Raw genomic sequence first — 20,059 nt, 5'->3', positions numbered from 1 at the left:
ATATAATGGTAGCTTTTGAGACTTTGCATTGTTTACAACGTTATAATTCTGGATCGCATGGGTATATGGCAGTTAAACTTGACATGAGTAAGGCCTATGATAGGGTGGAATGGCCTTTTTTGGAGGGTATAATGAGGAGGATGGGTTTCAATGAAGGATGGATAAATCTGATTATGTTGTGTGTTAAAACTGTTACATACTCGGTGTTGGTGAATGGAGAACCTTGTGGAATGATTCACCCTACAAGGGGCATTAGGCAAGGCGACCCCATTTCCCCTTTCCTCTTTTTGCTATGCACAGAAGGGTTGAATGGGTTGCTCAAAAAAGCAGAAGGGAATGGGGATATTCATGGTTTCTCCCTCTGTAGAAGAGGCCCAAAACTAACACATTTACTTTTTGCAGATGATAGTCTTCTTTTTTGCAGGGCAACAATGGAGGAGTGTGGAAAAGTATTGGAGATTTTAAATGCCTATGAAGTTGCTTCTGGCCAAAAAATAAATAGAAGCAAGACAGCATTGTTTTTTAGCAAATCAACCAATGAAGTTTTAAAGGAGCAAATTAAAGAGGCATGGGGTGTACCAGAAATTATGCAATATGAGAAGTACTTGGGTCTACCATCCTTTGTGGGGAAAAGGAAAAAAGCAAGTTTCAATTACATTAAGGAGCGTGTGTGGAGAAAACTTCAAGGATGGGAAGGGAAGTTACTTTCACAAGCCGGTAGGGAGGTATTGATAAAATCCGTTATCCAAGCCATCCCCACATACACCATGGGATGTTTCAAAATTCCAATCGGTCTATGCAATGAAATTGAGACCATGATTAAAAAATTTTGGTGGGGACAACGTGGAGATCGAAGGAAGATACATTGGGTCAAGTGGGATGAGTTGACTAAAGCCAAAGGAGTGGGTGGCATGGGCTTTAGAGACTTAGCAAAATTCAATGACTCTCTATTAGCAAAGCAAGCGTGGAGGCTCTTGCATAATCATAACTCCCTTTTCTACAAAGTGTTCAAGGCGCGGTTTTTTCCAAATTCAACCATTATGGAGGCCAAGGAATCAAGGATGGGGTCTTATGCTTGGAGGAGCATACTTGTAGGGAGGGATGTCATTCGAAGGGGTGCTAGATGGAGAGTCGGTGATGGAAAAAAAATTCGAATTTGGCAAGATCATTGGCTGCCAAGAAAACATCCACCACAAGTACTTTCTTCTCCCTTGACAGATTTTGAAAATTCTAGAGTTGATATTCTTATAGACCCAAGTACGAGGAGGTGGAATGAAGAGATGATACACGGTCTGTTCAGTGCAGAGGAGGCAGAGCTAATCAAGACCATCCCCTTAAGTAGTGGAGCTTCCGAAGATATCCTATATTGGCCTCACTCAAGCAATGGTCACTATAGTTGCAAGACCGGTTATAAATTCTTAAAAATGGATGAGGAGCTGCCTGCTGCACCACAAGTATCCGTAAATGAAGAGAAGAAACTGTGGAATGGAATATGGTCACTCCGAGTTCCCCCCAAGGTGAAAACACTGCTTTGGCGTGCATGCCGTGAAGCTATGCCGACAAAGAAGGCACTATTCCGTCGAACTATTGCAACGGACTCAGACTGTGTTAGATGTCACGGCCATGATGAAGATTCATTGCATGCTATGTGGTCCTGCCCAGAACTAGACACGGTGTGGTCGGACTTGGAGCTTTGGAATTTCAGGTGTGATGTTCAGTTCATGACCTTCAAGGAGCTGCTGTCGTGGTTACTTGCAAACAACCATCAAACAGAGGTCTTTGCTGTAACGGCTTGGACAATCTGGAACCAACGGAACCGGGTTCGTCTCAACCAACCGGCGGACTCACTTCACCAAATCCCTCAGATTTCAAAGTCTTGGCTAGCCGAATATCAAGCTCGGCAACTTCCTGTGACTATTCCAGTGCAGCAGAACCGGAATACCAGAACTCTTTGGAGGCCACCACCATCGGAGCTTTTCAAAATAAATTTCGATGGTGCCGTCTTCAAACATGAAAAGAAGTCTGGCATTGGAGTCGTTATAAGAGATCACCAGGGCTCTGTTATTGCCTCATGCTCAAAACCGGTGCACCAGGAGCTAGGCAGTGAGGATGTTGAGGCAACGGCTGCGGCATGGGCTCTGTTTTTTGCTTTGGACGTGGGGGTGAAAAGGGTAGTACTTGAGGGTGATTCTTTGTCTGTTATCAAAGGGTTAATGGGGGAAGGAAGGTTGCTAACTCCAATGGGATTGATCATTGAGGAGGCCAAACATTTATCTAGACATTTTGAAGAATTACATTACTCTCATGTTAAGAGGGATTGTAATATTTTAGCTCATAATCTGGCTAGACATGCCGCTGGCATTCCGGATTTGTTAGTTTGGATGGAGGATATTCCTTCACATTTTCATGATGTACTTCAAGCCGATTTATTAGGCTTATCTGAATAAAAGTATGTTACGTGTCTTTCTCAAAAAAAAAAAAACTATATCCTAATAAATGAAAATTAACACAAAAATATCAAAAGCCATCCATGTACTCTCCATCTCTAAGCATCTATCAACTTTCTTCCAAACAAATCTAACTTCAGATCTTCTTTTGATATACAGCACTATGTAAAGCCTTCTGCCGAGAAATGGCTTTCTCAATATATTCTTGCAAAGGAGGAAGAAGAGACCCATCATGTTCTTCATTTTTAGATTCTTCTTCTCGAATTACCTATAAAAGCCATTAATGAATAGTGAACATACCATGGATCAGACCACATAAACACATGAATTAAAGAAAGAAAAAAGAGAGACTAGTACTAGGTAGAGTCATGAAGAGCTAGATTATTACCTTTGATGCCCATGATCGCTCTGCCTGTTGACAAAAATCTCTAATATCCCTTCCAGACATTCTGGAATGGCCAAGAACAAGAAAAAGTTGAAAGAAAATCAACAATAATGCAAACAAAAATATTTAGTGGTAGGCTTAAGATTGCATGGTATTAAAGATAATATTGTATTGGTTGTTGTGTAATGACCCAAGAGGCCTAATTTAGTGTAAAGCCCATTCAAAGCTAACCCTAAACCTTATTAAGGTCATTATAATTTGTAATTCACTTATATATTTCAAAGATCTAAGGCTTTAACCCATGGATGTAAGCCGTCAGGTCAAACCACGAAACCCTCTTGTGTTCTCCCTCCTCTCTCTCTCTCAATGCTTCTTTCTCAATTCTCTACAATCTTTCTACTTTTATTTTAACGCATGGCAGAAAGAACCCCTGTATCTGATCATGTGGTTGGGAAGGATTTGCTATATTGAGGAACATAGGACGCATATGGTGAATTAAATTGAAAGAGAGGATCTGATTGTATGAATCTAACAAACTGATCAGGTCAAATTCCCGAAAAAAAAGAAAATGAAAGAAAAAGATAGCAGCTAGAAAATAAATGGCACTATTGTAGGTTGGAATTTAGCCATATAGAAAATAAATGGGACTAGGACACATGATAATGAATTTCAATTAAAGAGAGGATCTTATTGTTTGATTTCAACATTGATCAGGTTGTAAAGAGTAGCAGCTGGAAAATAAATGACACTGTGTAAGCTTCTTTTTAAGCCTTGAATGAGATAAATTGAACTAATTAAAGTAGAAGATATTTTGCATATTCCAGATAATTTTTTTTTAAAATGTGTGAGCCTAGCTATATCAAACTTACCCTTCTGTAACCCTTGTAACTTCTTCTAATTCAGGTTCTGTTAGTTGCTTTGCATACTGAGCTATTATTGCCTGACGACTTTGCTGATCAGGTAAGCCAAACGTAATCATTGTATCAAACCGGCTGAAACAACATAGATAAAAGGAAAGTTAGAACACATTTCCATCAACTCTTGGGTACAATTGTCATCTACAGAGGAAAAAAATGCCTCAACTTACCTTAAGTAAAGCAGGATCGAGGTCTTGCTTTCTATTTGTTGCACCAACTACAATCAATTTTTTATCCTGTTCATATCCATCAATCTGCATGGAAAAACCATGTTACAGGCAGAGCAATAGCTGCATGACATCCAAAAAGTTCAGCCACTCATAATAAATGGCTCATTTTCTGCAATGTTTAAAGCAATGGAAAACCTAAGCTCACCTGCCGTAACAACACTGATAAGAGTCCTCGGCCAGTTTCACTTAGTCTGAGATTATTACGAGCAGTAGCAAAAGAATCAATCTGTAACAGAAAATAATATCATATTATTAAGAAACTAACAACATCAACAGCAATCTTAGCATAAGATAAAGAACACTTGGAGCATAAAAGAAAAAAAAAAGAAAAAAGAAAAAAGAAAAAGAAAAAAAGGGGAAACAGAAAATAATACAAGCTAGTTTACACATATACAGAGGGCCATTGTTGAGTGAGCAATGAAAGCTTCAAGTACCTCATCAAGAAAAATGATAGCACCATTTGGGAGCATATTTGCATGCGAGAACACTCTTCCCAAGTTGCGTTCGCTTTCACCAATCCACGTTGTAATGACAGATTCCAGTGGCACATATAGCAAAGGGACTTCCTGTCAAGTAATGCTACATGCTCATTCAAAGTTTGTCCAAATTGAAGTACACACCCAGATAAAACGTTTTTTTTTTTATTTTTTTATTTTTTTTTATTGGTAAGTTACACAAGCAGCCAATGCGCGATAGGTGTTGAACCCACAAACTCACCTGTCAACTAGAACTTATAAAGGGAGGAGTAGCCAATTGAACTAAGTTCATTAGCAAGAGACAAAATTATGTGATGAAAGCCAAAATCTTGAGTATATTTATTTATCTATTTTAAAGTATGTCATTTCGTGTGCATCCAAACCTGTCAATTAAGCATTTGACCCATGTGCAGTGTAGCACATATTTGCAGGTTCAGAAAAGAATCTACTACATATATGCTAGTTTTACACTTTTATGGAGATCGGGAAATATTTTGGGAAACTTACTACAGCTTTCACATGGCAAATGACTCACTTAACTTGTATAACAAACAGCGCCCCCTTCCCCCAACACACACACAAAAAACAAAAAACAAAAAATAAAAATAATAGCAGGAAAAAAAAAAAAAAAATCAGTGATTACAAATAAAGAGTACAGATCATTTAGAAAGGATAAACTATAATTAAAACTATTGAAATAGTTGATGAAGTGCCAGTTGCTCACCGCTTGATTAGCAATAACACGAGCACAAGATGTCTTTCCGGTACGTACCTGAATTTAACATTCATTATCAGTAACGTATCGAACATCAAATTTAAACTATGAGATAGGCCTTGTTTCGTTCCTCCAAGAACTCGTATATATATATATATATATATATATATATATCATCACTTCTTTCTTTACAAAATTCTGCATTGCATCTCTTGGACTATTTGTTTCCAAATGAAAAATCCAAAATAAAAAGTAAGAGGGGGAACAAGATTAAATGCCAAGAGTTTTAAGAATTGTGATTTAATTTTGATGTGGGCCATCTTGGCACCTTTGATAAGCTACTTTAGTTAGTATTGAATCTCTTTAGTATTAAATTTATTTAGATTAGAAAGCTTTTGGGTCAATTTTAATAAAGCTTTATTAAAACTAGTTGCAGACCCACGCAATGTATGAAAATAAATAATTATTTTGTATTTTAATATAATATATAATTTTTTCTCAATTTTTTTTGAGGATAATTTATTTTCCCTAAAAATTAAGCAATCTCTATTTGGTCCAATTAGGTCTACTTCGGTACCATTCAGTCCAATTAGGTCTACTTGGGTCCAATTTGCTCTACTCGGTCCAATTCAATCCACTCAGTCAATTTTGGTTTCCCTTCAATTTATTTTAAACTAATTGAGCCTTAAATTAATTCTTTTTGTAGGTTTTCTTTTCAAGTAAAATTCATTTTTTGGTTGAAAAGTATGAAATTTCATTATATTTGGGCTAAACTCTTTAGATTTGAGTTTAAAAAATACAAAGAAAAACATTGAAATAGATATTAGAAATTAGAAATATGAGCCCTAAAAATGCAATAAAAATGATAAATATTCAAAAGACTTACGTACTCGGTCCACATTGGTTCTATTCGGTCCATTCTGTCATCTTCGGTCCAATTTGCTCCTATTCGGTCCTGTTTAGTCCATTCTATCCACTAAAGTTCTATTTGGTCCAATTCGGCCCATTCAATCTTATTTAGTCCACTTCAGTCTTATTTGGTGTATTCAGTCCACATTTGCTCTATTCAGTCTACATTGGTCCTATTTTGTCTACTTCGGTCCTATTAGTGTACTTTACTCCTATTTGGTCCATTATAACTACTTTGGTTCCTTTTAGTCCTATTCGGTCCATACTGGTTATATTCAGTTCACTTTGACCCACTTCAGTCCTATTCGGGCCATTTGATCCTATTTAGTCCATTTTGTCCACTTTGATTCCATTCAGTCCACTTTGGTCCTATTTTGTCCACTTCAGTTTCATTGGTCCATTTTGTTCACTTTGTTCCTATTCGATCATATTCGTTCCACCTTGTTGCTATTCAGTCCATTTGGTCCACTTTGTTCCATTTGGTCTAATTCGGTCCATTCAGATCACTTTAGTTTTTTTTGGTCCACTTTGATCTATTTTTGTACACATGGGAAAAGACATGTTTGGGTTGAAAGCACCTAATCTAAGTGAAAAGACGTGTGTGCGTGCGTGTGTGTGAGATTTGTAATATCCAAAATTTTAAGTATAGCATTTATTCTTGTTATGCTTTTGTTGAGCCATATTAATATAGCATTTCAATCAACTTCGGTAAGGTTAAATTTAAGTGAAAGTATTTCTAAACATCAAAGCTACGAATATACAAATGTAATATTAAAGGCAGTTATTCATTTGTTTTATCGTTGTTACTTTTAAATGAATTGCATGGGGTTGATGATACATTTAAGAAAAATAAATAAATAAATAAATAAATAAATATATACATATATATGTATTTATGTTTAAATTTTATTTAAATAAATTATTCATTTTATTAAAAGAAATTATCATGATAATCAAAACTCATATCAAACTTATACTAAATATGTATAATTTATTTTCTAAATTTTATCCTAGAGAGAGAGACTATTTGTGATGGGGAACTAAACAATATAACACTAAAACGTATGAACCCAAAATAGAGTTTTAAAAATCGCAATGATTCATTAATATAAAGTATAATTGAAAGAAAAAATTAAAAATTAAGAGAAAGAGAATAACCACATTTTTGAAAGAGAAAAAGGAGAAATTTATAGAAAATAATACAAGAATAACTCTCAGCCATGCAATAGAGAGGGGCAAATAAACTAAGAGGGATTTGCATGTGCTGCAGTAGTAATCAATTTCTAAATGTCACTCTAGCATTTTGTAAAAATTTGAACAGCGATAAATTACTGAATGTAGTGGAGATTTTGATTGATTTTGTAATACTCATTTTTGCATTTCAAGGGTTTTTAATCTCACATTTCACGATACTTATTCCTTTATTGTTAATACACATTACAACATTAATTCAGATGCCTCAAAATCTAGTTCACTTTTTTCCTATGTACTAGAAACTTTCTTCAAAATGATAAAGGAGGGGGAATGAATTTTTATTATATTCTATATAAGAAAATCAATTCAAACATGATCACTCGTTAACTTATTTTGTGGTTAAATGGCATACCAGGCGGACCATCGAAGAGCACAGCTCGAGGCCTGTTTGATTCAAACTTACGCCGAGTTCCGTGAGTAATCTCATCATATACTTCAGGCCTACGCAGAGCCAACAGTACTGTATCCTCTATCTCTCTACACAACCAGCAATCAACGGTAGCTATACATAAGCACTCGTATAAAGAGTAGCAGAGATAAATTTATACTTGAAAACAACCTTAGAAAAAAAGACAACTAATATGTAGGCATGTTGAAAGCAGAAAACAGATGATATTACACATAATCAAACTAAAAAGGACTTCAACTGACATAAGTTAACCGGCCCTTCAAAGGGATAGTTCATGCACCACCAAGTCCTTAACCATTGCATATTCAAGATTTAGTTTACATGCTTAAGATGGATTACCAAAATATGCCACTGATCTGAAACACTTTTTTTTTTTAAATTTTTTTTGGGATAAGTAAGAAACTGATCCGAAACACATTGTGGTCAAAATAAATCATTGTGTAATAGGCAGCCTGATTACATTATAAGTCAAAAGGACAAAGAAACACTTATAGATGAAAGGGGCGATTATTTTCGCATCTGTTGCCTATTCTTAATTATTATGAGATTCCACCTAACTATGATAATAATTCTGCCGATAGTTTTCATTGCTAGTAATGGAATAGTATTCACAAATAGAATATTATACAAAATTATATTGAAAATATAGCAACAATAGCTGCAATGCACCCTGGTCCTTCACATACCGTTTTTGCTGATCATACCCAACAAGATTGCCCCATGATGTGTTGATGTCCGAGGAAGAAACATCGAGTCCATAAATTTTCACTCCCATTGACTCAAGACGAGCAATCGATTTGTCTGCAGATTGTACACGTACAGCACCTTCCTGAGGTTTTCTTCCAAATGAACAATTTTGTCCCAAATTTCCACCGGCTAATCCTAAACAGATACAAAAGCTTCAAGCTCTTTGGAACTCAAGCGCCCCTGCTTTATGAATTCAATTTGCTGCAATTTATGCTAACCGATAAGGAAATTCTCATAATTGACCAATTCTTCATTTCTATAAACTAAGTAATAAGCATAGAAAGCAAATTAAAACTTGTTAGGATAATAGTTTCATAATTAAAAAAAAAAAAAAGTACTAACAGGTTTTTCTGAGTTGAGTGAACCAGATATAAGGATGCATAGATCCCCATCATGTGCATTTATATCTTTTGACTGTCCAAGATCCTTTTCAACTTGCACTTGTTTTCCTGGACGAGTAAGTGTTAATTGCCAAGTAACTGCACTGGAATAGGTCACAAGAACCAGAAAACATTATTTAGTACACTTCATGTAATGCCCATGATTAACATAGATGCGTTGGCTTAAATTAAGTACAACGGAGGGCATGAGCTCAAAGTTATTGAGTACAAGAAAGATGAAGGACACTACAAATTACTAAACCTTTCCGAAGCACGCAATAACATATCTGATCCTCCACTTCCCCCTTCAACCTTCAGTCCAAGACTTGAAACAAGGTTTCCAATTAGTTGTGAAACTTCACAACCAAGAGGAATTAGGAATTTGATGCTGACCTATAATGCATCATAGGTTTCTGTCAAATATATTTTGAAATACTCCTCTACTATGATTGTTTACATGAAAAGGAACTGCATTAAAACTTCATTTTAAATTTTTTCAAAAAATATATGTGAATCAAGCTCATATAAAATCTACTTTTGCAATAAATACGAAATTATTGAACCGATAGAAAATGTTTTCAATGAAATTGATCTTAGTCTTAGAGAAGCAAGTTTAGTTGTTTTACCCTGTTATCACTACAATTGTATAGATATATAACTTCACTATGTTATTACTACAAGACTCTTACAAAGCAGTTATTTATATATATTAAACTTTTCCTTCACCATTAGTAATAATTTACTTTCCCCCAAAAAACAAAGAAATGATCAAACCTGAAGTTGATTCCCGTATGGCTAATAATTTACGAGCCACTACATAACCCATACTTAACGCTATATAATTTTCCATAGTAAGTAAATGCACTAACCTTTTGGCCCTTATTGGCAACAGATATGCGGGGATAAAGACCTCGTTTCATTCCTTTACTTCTAAGTAACTCTTCAATTCGCTGTTGTTCTGTCTTGGAATTTTCCTCAGACATTGGCTGTTGTTCTTCCTCGGCATTTTCCTCAGACATTGGCTGTTGTTCTTTCTTGGCATTTTCCTCAGACATTGGCTGTTGTTCTTTCTTAGCATTTTCCTCATAACTTGGAGAAGATTTTGATGGCAAAGGAGATTTGTCAGCAGCCTGCAGAAAGCTAACATCAAAATCAATTCAAAGATTGCAGCCTCGACATAGTAAATGCTTACTGCTCGCAAAGTACACACTTGAAAAAAGAAACACATATTTGTGAGCTCAACTAACTTGAGGGGTGCTTTTTTTTTTATTTTTTTTTATTTTTTATTATTTTATTTTTTTGGAAGGTAAATACTACTACTACTTCTGTTACTTTCACTTGTACTATAAACAGTTTATAAATAAATAGGGCAATAATTGTGATTGTTTATGTTAAAAAATCAATACATTTATTATCTATTTGGAATTTATTTATTTTATTGAAATAGTATAGTAGGGTCTATGAATAGTACTAAAAAGAACAGTTGGGCTCATGAATAGTATAAAAAATAAACTAAGTGCCCGTTTGGATTCAAATTATTATGGCGTGGTTTTTGTTCTACGGTTTTCTCTTTTATTTTTATTTTTTGGTTCAGCCCGCATTTGTTGACTTTTCCACGGTGAAAAGTGCATTCATGCACTATTCACAGACCCATAAATTTCACTTTTCAGCAACTTTTTCATTAAAAATGGGTCTCATGTCACTATTTATACATTTAAAAATTATTTTGCTACAGTGTTTTCAGTTTCAGCAAAAATAAGTTCAATCCAAATGGACCCTAAATAGTGAAATAAACTGGTTTTTTAATTTGAAGCGAAACGCACACTTATTTATATGACTTGTGTGATAAAATTTGCAACATCTTCAACATATATTAACAGATTCTCAAAAAAGTTAATAAAAATAAATGCCAAAAAAAGACTTCTAAACACTCAATACTTTTTTTTTTTTTTTAGGAATAAACACTCAATACCTAATGTCTAACAAAGGCAATACCAAAAAAGAAAGAAATAAATTTGCACAAACCTTTGTATCAATGGCCAAGACTATTCCTACCGCTATAGATCCAAGCCAACCAGCCCAGGCAGGTAATATATCAGATATTTCACAATGATTCGATCTTTGTGGCCGAACATCAGATGCATTAGATTTAGATTTACTACGGCACTTAATTGGCTCTGCAATGGTCAATTACCAACTTAAAATTGCAAGCTGTAAACCACTAAACACAATGTCAACTACCGGAAAAAAAAAAAATGATGCGAAAAAGAGAATCACGGCAATAAGATAGAGTTAAGAGAAAAAAAAAAAGAAAAAAAGAAAAAAAAGAAAGAAAAGAAGACGAAGATAATGAATGGAGTATTTATAATGATGGAGGTCTAAGAGGTAGAGAAGCACACATACTGTGGTAGTGACGACAAGGAAGGTGACTTGAGTGAAGACGCGAAGGGTATAGGTTTTTGATCGTGGCCATAGTTGTTCTCACTACTTGTTTTAAAACTGCCATGATTTTGGTGAGAAACAGTGGAAGCTTTGATCCCTGGCTGATTCGGCTTTACGTGAAAAAAAAAACAACAACAACAACACTCTCAACCCTATATAAACCCTGCCGTGATTTGGGAGAAACAGTGGAGGCTTTGATACTGGTTGATTCGGCTTTATGTTAAAAAAAAAAAAAAAAAAAAAAAAAAAAAAAAAACCCTCAAGTCTCAACCCGAAACAAATCTTGCGGATTAGAAATTTTATTATAAAAAAGTTAAAATAGCGGTGAGTCCAAATAATAAGATTTAATAAGAATTTGTCATTTCAATAAGGAAATTGTATAAAGAAAGTTATACACTTATAATTGTTCCGAAACTTGATTGTATATTTATACATTAATAGATTGGTTTAAATAAGAACACATCCTCAAGCCACACACAGAGTAAGTTTTGATACAACTTTTATTCACAATTAGTCGTTAACCCGTGTGATGCACGGAAAAATCTTATGAAAGTATAGTTTATTTATACATTAAAGGTTTTTAATTTTACATGAACTATCATAGTTTTATTTATATTTGAAAAATAAAATAAAAAGTGAAAACTCAAGCCAATTCAAGATGAACCACAAGGCAATCCCCCCATTCGTTTTCAGCAAGCGATATCAAGTAAAAATCACATTTGCACAAAACCTAAACAGACATCAACAATTTTACCAAGTTTTTTGCTAACTTCATAATAATTATGGAATACCTTGCAAGCTTTAATCACTATTGGTGCATCATTGATGTTGAAGCTTATACTTGTTTTGCATGTGGTATTAAGTTTTAGGGTTTTATAGATGTGGCAGCCAAATGATACCTGGAAAGACTTTTATCACGTAGTAATGATGCAGCAATCAATATATAAATATATTGTGTGTAACAACATTTAAAAGGAACAAATAAAAAATAAGTGTACTCATTGTTTTGAATTATCCATTCATCTTAATCAAAATTTAACAAACTAAATTTGATAAAATAGTTTTCAAATGAATAAAACTTTATAAAGCTTGAGTATAGTTTCATCTTATTTGCAAAAGTTTCCACATAATTCATCCAAAAAAGTCTACAACTCTTCCCAGACCTTTTTTGGATAAGTGAACGACTCTTCCTGGACCTTACCAAACCTAAAAGAAAAGATTGAAAGTGATGATACTGAAAACAATACCACCAATGAGTCGCACGCTCCTCACTCGATCGCAAATGGCACCTGCACAACGAAAAGGAATAACCTAGCAGAGAGCACCGGTGTGGTACCGGCCGAATACCCTCCGAAGGTCAAGTTAGAACTATTCTCACTATGATCATCCTTATATCCCCAATTGGGGGCCTTGGTCGCTCATTGTCCCGTCGGGGGTGCTGGTCTTGTGCGGGGGGATCAGCCCTCTCCTTGCTAACGAATCTCTGCAGCTTTCCTTGTCTAATAAGGGCTTCAATCTGCTGCTTGAGGTCATAGCAATCTGCTGTGTCGTGGCCGTGGTCGCGGTGGAATCGGCAGTACTTATCTCGGGAACGTTTGTTGGGGTCACTCTTCAGCTTTCCTGGGAACGTCAGCGATTCCTCGTCCTTGATCTGCATAAGGACTTGATCTATCGGGGCTGTTAGCGGAGTGAAGCTTGTGAACCTTCCCCCCGGGGGCTTAGGGCGTCTCTCCTCCCTTCGGTCCGCGGTTCTTGCCTTCTTTCGGTTTTGGTCCTGCCGACCGTCTTCCTGCCGTTCTCTTTTTCTAGGCCTCTCTTCCCGAGCTAAGAGTGCATCTTCAGCGTTCATATACTTTGTGGCACGATAAAGTACTTCTGACATGGTTTTTGGGTCGTTTTTGTATATGGAAAACAAAAACTTGCCCTTCTTCAAACCATTTGTAAATGCCGCGACAAGTATCTTGTCGTCAGCTTCGTCGATCGAGAGCGCCTCTTTATTAAAGCGGGAGATGTAGGCTCTTAGAGTTTCGTCTTCTCGCTGCTTCATACTCATCAAGCAAGCCGTAGACTTTTTGTACCGATGGCCTCCAATAAAGTGTGCGGTAAACTGAGCGCTGAGTTCTTTGAAGGTGCTGATGGAGTTTGGGGCCAGTCGACTGAACCAAATTCTTGCTGCGCCCTTTAGCGTTGTAGGGAAGGCCCTGCACATGATGGCGTCCGCTACTCCTTGAAGGTGCATTAGGGTTTTGAAGGTCTCCAGGTGGTCCAGTGGGTCCTTGACCCCGTCATAACTGTCTATCTGTGGCATGCGGAACTTACTTGGCAACGGGTAGGAGTTGACGGTAGTGGTGAACGGTGAGTCCGTTCGGTTGACAAGGTCGTCAAGGTCGCTCGATACTCGCCCCTTGAGAGCATTCATCATAACCTCCATTTGTTCCTTCATGGCTTGCATCTCCGCGAGAATGAGGGGCGGAGTGGTTTCCGCGAGGGAGGGGATGCTCGTGTTCTGTCGTTCAGGTTTGCTCGGGGCGTTGCTGGCCTGGGGTCCTTCCTGGTTTCTCCTGTCAGCGCTGGTTCCTTCCTGCTCCGCTCCTTGGTTGTTGGGAGCTGCATTCTTCTGTCTCAGTTGCTCTTCTAGGTCGTGATTTTGCTTCGTGAGGCGCTCCACGGCGGCGGCGAGCGTCCTCACCTGTCTTTCAAGCGCGGTTGTAGGAGTTTCTTCTTCTTGAATGTCGTTGTTGGTCGCCATTGAGCGAGTGAGTACCATGTAACTCTCTTGTCTTGAAAGCGAGAACGTGCTAAAGCGTTTCCCACAGACGGCGCCAACTGATGATACTGAAAACAATACCACCAATGAGTAGCACGCTCCTCACTCGATCGCAAATGGCACCTGCACAACGAAAAGGAATAACCTAGCAGAGAGCACCGGTGTGGTACCGGCCGAATACCCTCCGAAGGTCAAGTTAGAACTATTCTCACTACTCTAGAGTGCTAGAGAGGGTAAAATTACGCGTACCTTAGATCACGAGGGTGTTAAGGTTTTTATAGTAGCAAGGGTCATCCCCCTTTTCCCTTGGAGTAGAAGTCTTTTCCTTATAGGAGTCCTTTTTGGGCGTATTTTTCGGGATCCTTTCCTTATAGGGGTTTCTTGAATATTCTATAGCGTGGGAAACAAGTCAATCCCTTACTTGTAGCGTGGGGAGCAAGTCATATTACTTTGTCCGTCAGCCTCAATTCATTTCCTTCAGCTTTTAGACCGTCAGCTATTAAGACCGTCACACTTAGAGACCGTCTGCTATGGTTCCGTCTGTTTACGTATGGAAGGTCGCACAGAACCGTCGGTCCGAGGCCAGACTCCTTTTTATCCTTATCAGAAAGAAAACTTTAAATCAAATAATCATTCAGAGGAACAACTGCAAACAACCATGAAAATTTTATGACTTGAGTTTTGATTCATTGAAATTGAACATTTACATGTTTCCTACCATAAGGTTTTGGATTCTAACTCCAATTCCAAATGCCATGTTGTTAATGTAAAGTTGTAAACTATCAGTTTCTCATCTTTTTTAGGAATCCATCACCTCTTCTCAAAGGCATCATCCTAGCACACTGAGCCTTCACAATCCCTTTTAAACTTTAGCCCAAACAACTATATAAAGATGCTTGAATCCCAAACATACTAAATAAAAATCCAAAACTTATCATATGTATTATATCCCTACACTTTCTTAATAACCAATCCGAAATTATTTAAAAAAAAAAAATACAAACTTGCACACAATGATACAAAAAGAAAGAGAGTGTTTTTAAGATAATACCCAATTGTGATAATCAAAGCTCATTGGCAGCTCATGTAAAAAATACTTGTAGTCAACAATAGTGCAGTGCAATTTGCTAGATAGATTAAGATCATTTAACCAAAAAAAAAAAAAAAACAAACAAACAAAAAAAACAAAAAGTGCGAAATGGGAAGGGACAAAGATAATAAACTTGAACATCTTAGTAAATCCTATGAAAATTTCAAAGTAATCTAACTTTCAAATTAAAATTTGCTAGAGCACACATCAAGGAATTTAGGATTTTGAACAATATTGAGTTAAGATCTATAAAAATGCACAAAATAGTCCATCAGATTTGTGTAGACAAATCATCAAATTTAAATGGGATTAGTTCTAAAACTATTAACATCAAATGGAGGAGAAAAGAGAACTTTATGGGAATGAAGATAAAGAGAACTTTATGGGAATGAAGATAAACTCACTCTTCTATGTTTCACTCATCGCAAGTAATTCTGAAAATGATGCACACATCTTTAACTCTCATTGCACCTTTGCACTTAGACATAGAAAGATAGAAGAAAAATGTTTAAATCAAACTCAAACACTTTAACAAAACAAAAAATAGATATATAGAATAGATTAAAAACCATCTTTTCTAAAGGAAGTAAGGTTAATTTAAAAACACAATCTGGTCAAGTTTTAGATTACCAATATTGATGCAGCAAAAATTAGTAGAGATTGTCATTGATATCAACGGCAACAATAGCTCCTTAAATCTCAACCATTTCAAATAAAATATTTTCTCTCACTTTTAGTAAACATGAAAAATTCGTACCAAAGTTAACAAAATGCTTAATTGGACATGTGAGAACTCTAAAAGAAAACTGAAAGAAGTACACTTAGCATTTTTTTTTTTTTTTTTAAATTTCTCCTCCCAAATGAAATCTCAGGGTAGCTTTGATTATACCAAAACGTGCATAAATATTGATTATAGCTGCTACATTTTGAACAATTCCATGGTGGTGCACACTACACAGTACACTCACTTGGCCTTCCTGCTTGGTTTGAATTATAGTCTTTTATGTTCTAATATTACAGGACAGGTTCAGAAACGTATTGGGCTTTTCGTTTTCTATCTTTCAAAGATGTTAACTGATAGTGAAAAATGCTAAGAGCTTTGTAACTTAGAGAGAATATCTGATCTCATAAAAGCGAAAAACAAAGGTTCGAACATCCCTCCCTCACTTATTATAACAATTGTATTATTTTTTTTAAAAAAAAATTGACAATGAAGAATGAAGATGATGGTAATGTCTGAAAAACTCCCAAACAAATTCTCATATGGATCCTTAAATGAATAAATAAATGTGTCTTTGCATCATCTACAAAATAAATTTTTCAATACCATTTATCACAGTCCAAGAAAAATGTTAGTCACATCTCAAATTACAATTAAGGATTTTCGTGAATCATCTATATAACCAAATTCTACCTAATAAACACTTGGCACACATTTGGAGAACTAATTCAATAAAAATATAAAATCCATATCAGCTAGGTCTCACAGTAAAGTAGGTTCATCAATTTTACTAAGATCTAGTATTGTGTTTGACAGCCACCTTAACAGCTAATCAATAAATAAATTAATTAACAAAAGAACAAAAAAGTTATGATTTTATATGAATGGCAAAAAGACAATGTCTTATACTTTCAATGACCTTAAATATAATCCAAGCTTTCAAGGTGCTATGACTTCACTTTAAGCAGTAATGCTTTCAATCTGCAATTCTCAGCTTTTTCCCTGAGCAATCCACAACTACAATACTACTTTGGAAGTGGGCATGGCTAAACTCCCAATTGTAGTGGCTTTCAACCACAAATCAATAAAGTAAGAACACCTAAAGTATTTGTCCATCTCACCTTGAAATGAACAACCCTGAAGAGGTTACTCATTTCAGGCCTATTAGTCTCTGCAATGTCACTTATAAAATCATCTCTAAAATCCTAGTGAATAGGCTTAAACCTCTCATGGATAAACTCATCTCACCTTTCTAGAATGCTTTTATCCAAGGTAGAAGTATCATTGATAACATCCTTCTTGCTCATGAAATCTTTGATACCTTAAAAAAGAAAAAAGGAAGGAAAAAAGGGTTTGGAGCCTTGAAAATTGATATGAATAAAGCTTATGATAGAGTCAGTTCGACTTTCCTTCAAGCTGTCATGCTAACCATGAACTTCAGCCCCATCTGGGTCAATTGGATCATGGAATGTGTCACCACAGTAAAATATACCTTACTTGTTAATGGCAGCCCAACTCAATCTTTCCAACCAAATAGGGGCTTAAGACAAGGTGATCCCATTTCTCCCTACCTCTTTCTTCTTTGTGCCAATGTACTCTCCATTGCCTTAATTCAAGCTGAAAATAGGAAACAGATCAAAGGTATTGCAATTGGAAGGCAGGGGGTTTCTTTCACTCACTTTCTTTTTGCAGATGACTCCTTGTTCTTCTTCCAAAATGATTGTTCATCCCTTAATAATCTTAAAAGGATTATTATGTGGTATTGTTCTCTCTTAGGTCAAAGTATCAATTTTGCTAAGTCTGATCTTTATTGTTCACCTAATATTCCACAAAATGAACAAGATACCATTGCTAATTCTCTTCAGGTCAATCTTGTTCAGCAGCCCAGTAGGTACCTTGGCATTAATTTTAAGCTTAGAGGTAGAAGAGTGTGTGACTTCCAGGACCTTGTTGACAAAGTCCAAAATAAGCTTAAGGGGTGGAAGGCTAGACTTTTGTCCCAAGCTGGGAGAGCAACCTTAATTTCTTCTGTTTTACAGTCTCTACCCCTTTATACTTTTTCTTGTTTTAAAGTTCTTGATTCTGTGTGCAAGAAATTGGATACCATTGTTAGGTCGTTTTGGTGGGGACATGAACCTGGTACTAGGAAGCTTCACTTGATAAATTAGGGTACACTCTACAAACCTAAGAGGTTGGGTGGCCTAGGGTTCAAAAACTTTAATCTGTTCAACCAAGCAATGATAGCAAAACAGTTTTGGAGAATACAAGATAACCCCAACTCACTTCTAACTAGGACCTTCATGAAAAAATATTTCCCTGGTTGCTCCTTAAGAGAATACCAACCTAAACCTCACCACTCTTAGGTATGGAGGAATATCACTAAGGCTCAATGTTCTTCCCTTCATTATAGTCGATAGCTGATTGCAAATGGAAACCAAATACCACTCTCCCACCCAGATTGGTTTCAATGCTCAAACCATGTTCTTAGGGAGTATGGTCTGCTTAATGGTATAGTAGCAGACTTAGTTGATAATCAATCTAGGTCTTGGAAATGTGAGCTAATTAGGAAAATCTACCCACCTTCAAAAGCCAAGGAGATTCTCTAGATTCCTGTTCCTAAATCCCAAGGCAACAGTGACATGTTGGTTTGGAAATATTCTTCATCAAGTGCGTATAATGTTAGTCAAGCATACTGTAGGGACACAATTCTCAAACGGCCCAACAATGACGTTGGGCTCGCGCGTGAAAGATCCCTCACAATAAAATTTGTAGAGAGTGGGCTTGAAAGGCTAGCGTTTGGTCACAGGGCGTTGGTCCAAACAGGATTTTAAGGAACTTAGATAAGGAAAGGCTTCAGCCTGGATTTCCAAGCCCCACAGCTTTATAACTTGATGGATTGGACTCCTCGGATCAGGTCCGAGGAGCACTCAATGTTTTTCTCCGGTTACCCGGCGGTGGGTTTTTCTTGGTGGTGTACATATATTATCCGGGCATTCTTATCCCTGGAGTTTTTCCCAGGAAGGGAGATGGGGGGATCCCCCTTCTAATTAGTTTACCTTTCCTTTTATACTAGCCTACGTTTGCTGTCCCTCGTCCACGTGTAGGGTCAACTTTTCCAGGACTGATATTTGTCCCGTCAATCTAATCCCAGAATTGTTGGGGATGGTTAATAAAGCCTAAAAATCAGGTTCTGTTAGGTGCAGAGTCTTATCAGTGAAGGGTATTAAGGACAATTTCCCTGAGATATTTTCTGATCTTTAGGGTTTGCCCGTATGCCACTTTCATCAATAAGACTTTGGGTCTGCCGAGGACCAAGCTGTCCTCGGCTGTATCCCCGGGCCATTTTGAGCTTCTTATCTTTGAGCTTGGGCCATGGCCTTCTTCGGCTTGGGCCTGTGGACTCCCCATAAGCAAGCGGGCTGGGCCCATAAATTATTGGGCCCCACACATACCATCTGATTTACAAAGAACGGAACACTACCCTTTAGAATTCTTCAATCCTAAAGTCTTCTATTTGGAGTTTTTTCTAGAAGATGAAATTACCTTTGAAGGTTCTTATGTTCATTTGGAAGTTGCTGCACAATTGCCTACCTACTTTTGATAAGCTAAAGGAAAGAGGTATCCCAGTGGCAAGAACTTGTGTAATGTGTAATGATTTAGAAGAATCTACTGTTCATCTATTTTTGGAATGTAACTATGCAAGAGCAATCTGGCATGGTTCAAATCCTGGTTTGAGAACCTCTGATATGGAATATATCTCAGTTGACCAGTGGCTTGAGTTAAGCTCTTTTGGATATATGTTACTGTCAGTTTCTTTAAAATCTTCTCTCCTCTCTCTTGTGTGTGTTAAAATACTAGTATTCTAAAAATAGAAAAAAAAATTGCAAGAAGAAATATAGAATATAGGGTTTTACTAATATGTGTTCTTAAGGTATATATTAGTAACTTAATTTAGAAAATTTTTTATGGAAAAATAAAAAAGTGATTAATTATTTTGACAGTTTTTTCAATTCTCTATAAAGACTTTTTCAAAATAGATGATTAATATATGGCCTATGGGCATACATTGACCGCACCTTAGAACATATTGCCTAAATCTTACATTAGTTGCAAACGTGCACGTTTGCAACTAACGTAAGATTTAGGCAATATGATATGGAAGAAATTACT

General features: G+C 36.4%; 1 pseudogene; it reads right to left on the bottom strand.

The window, feature by feature from the left end:
* Window positions 1-2,583: 2,583 nt before the first annotated feature.
* LOC126728693 (calmodulin-interacting protein 111-like) lies at window positions 2,584-11,342 on the bottom strand (annotated as a pseudogene).
* Window positions 11,343-20,059: the final 8,717 nt, after the last annotated feature.

The sequence above is a fragment of the Quercus robur genome, chromosome 5 (genome assembly GCF_932294415.1).
Source record: "Quercus robur chromosome 5, dhQueRobu3.1, whole genome shotgun sequence".
Lineage (NCBI taxonomy): Eukaryota > Viridiplantae > Streptophyta > Magnoliopsida > Fagales > Fagaceae > Quercus > Quercus robur.
Note: the sequence above shows the minus strand (reverse complement) of the source record. Positions and strands in the feature narration are given on the sequence as shown.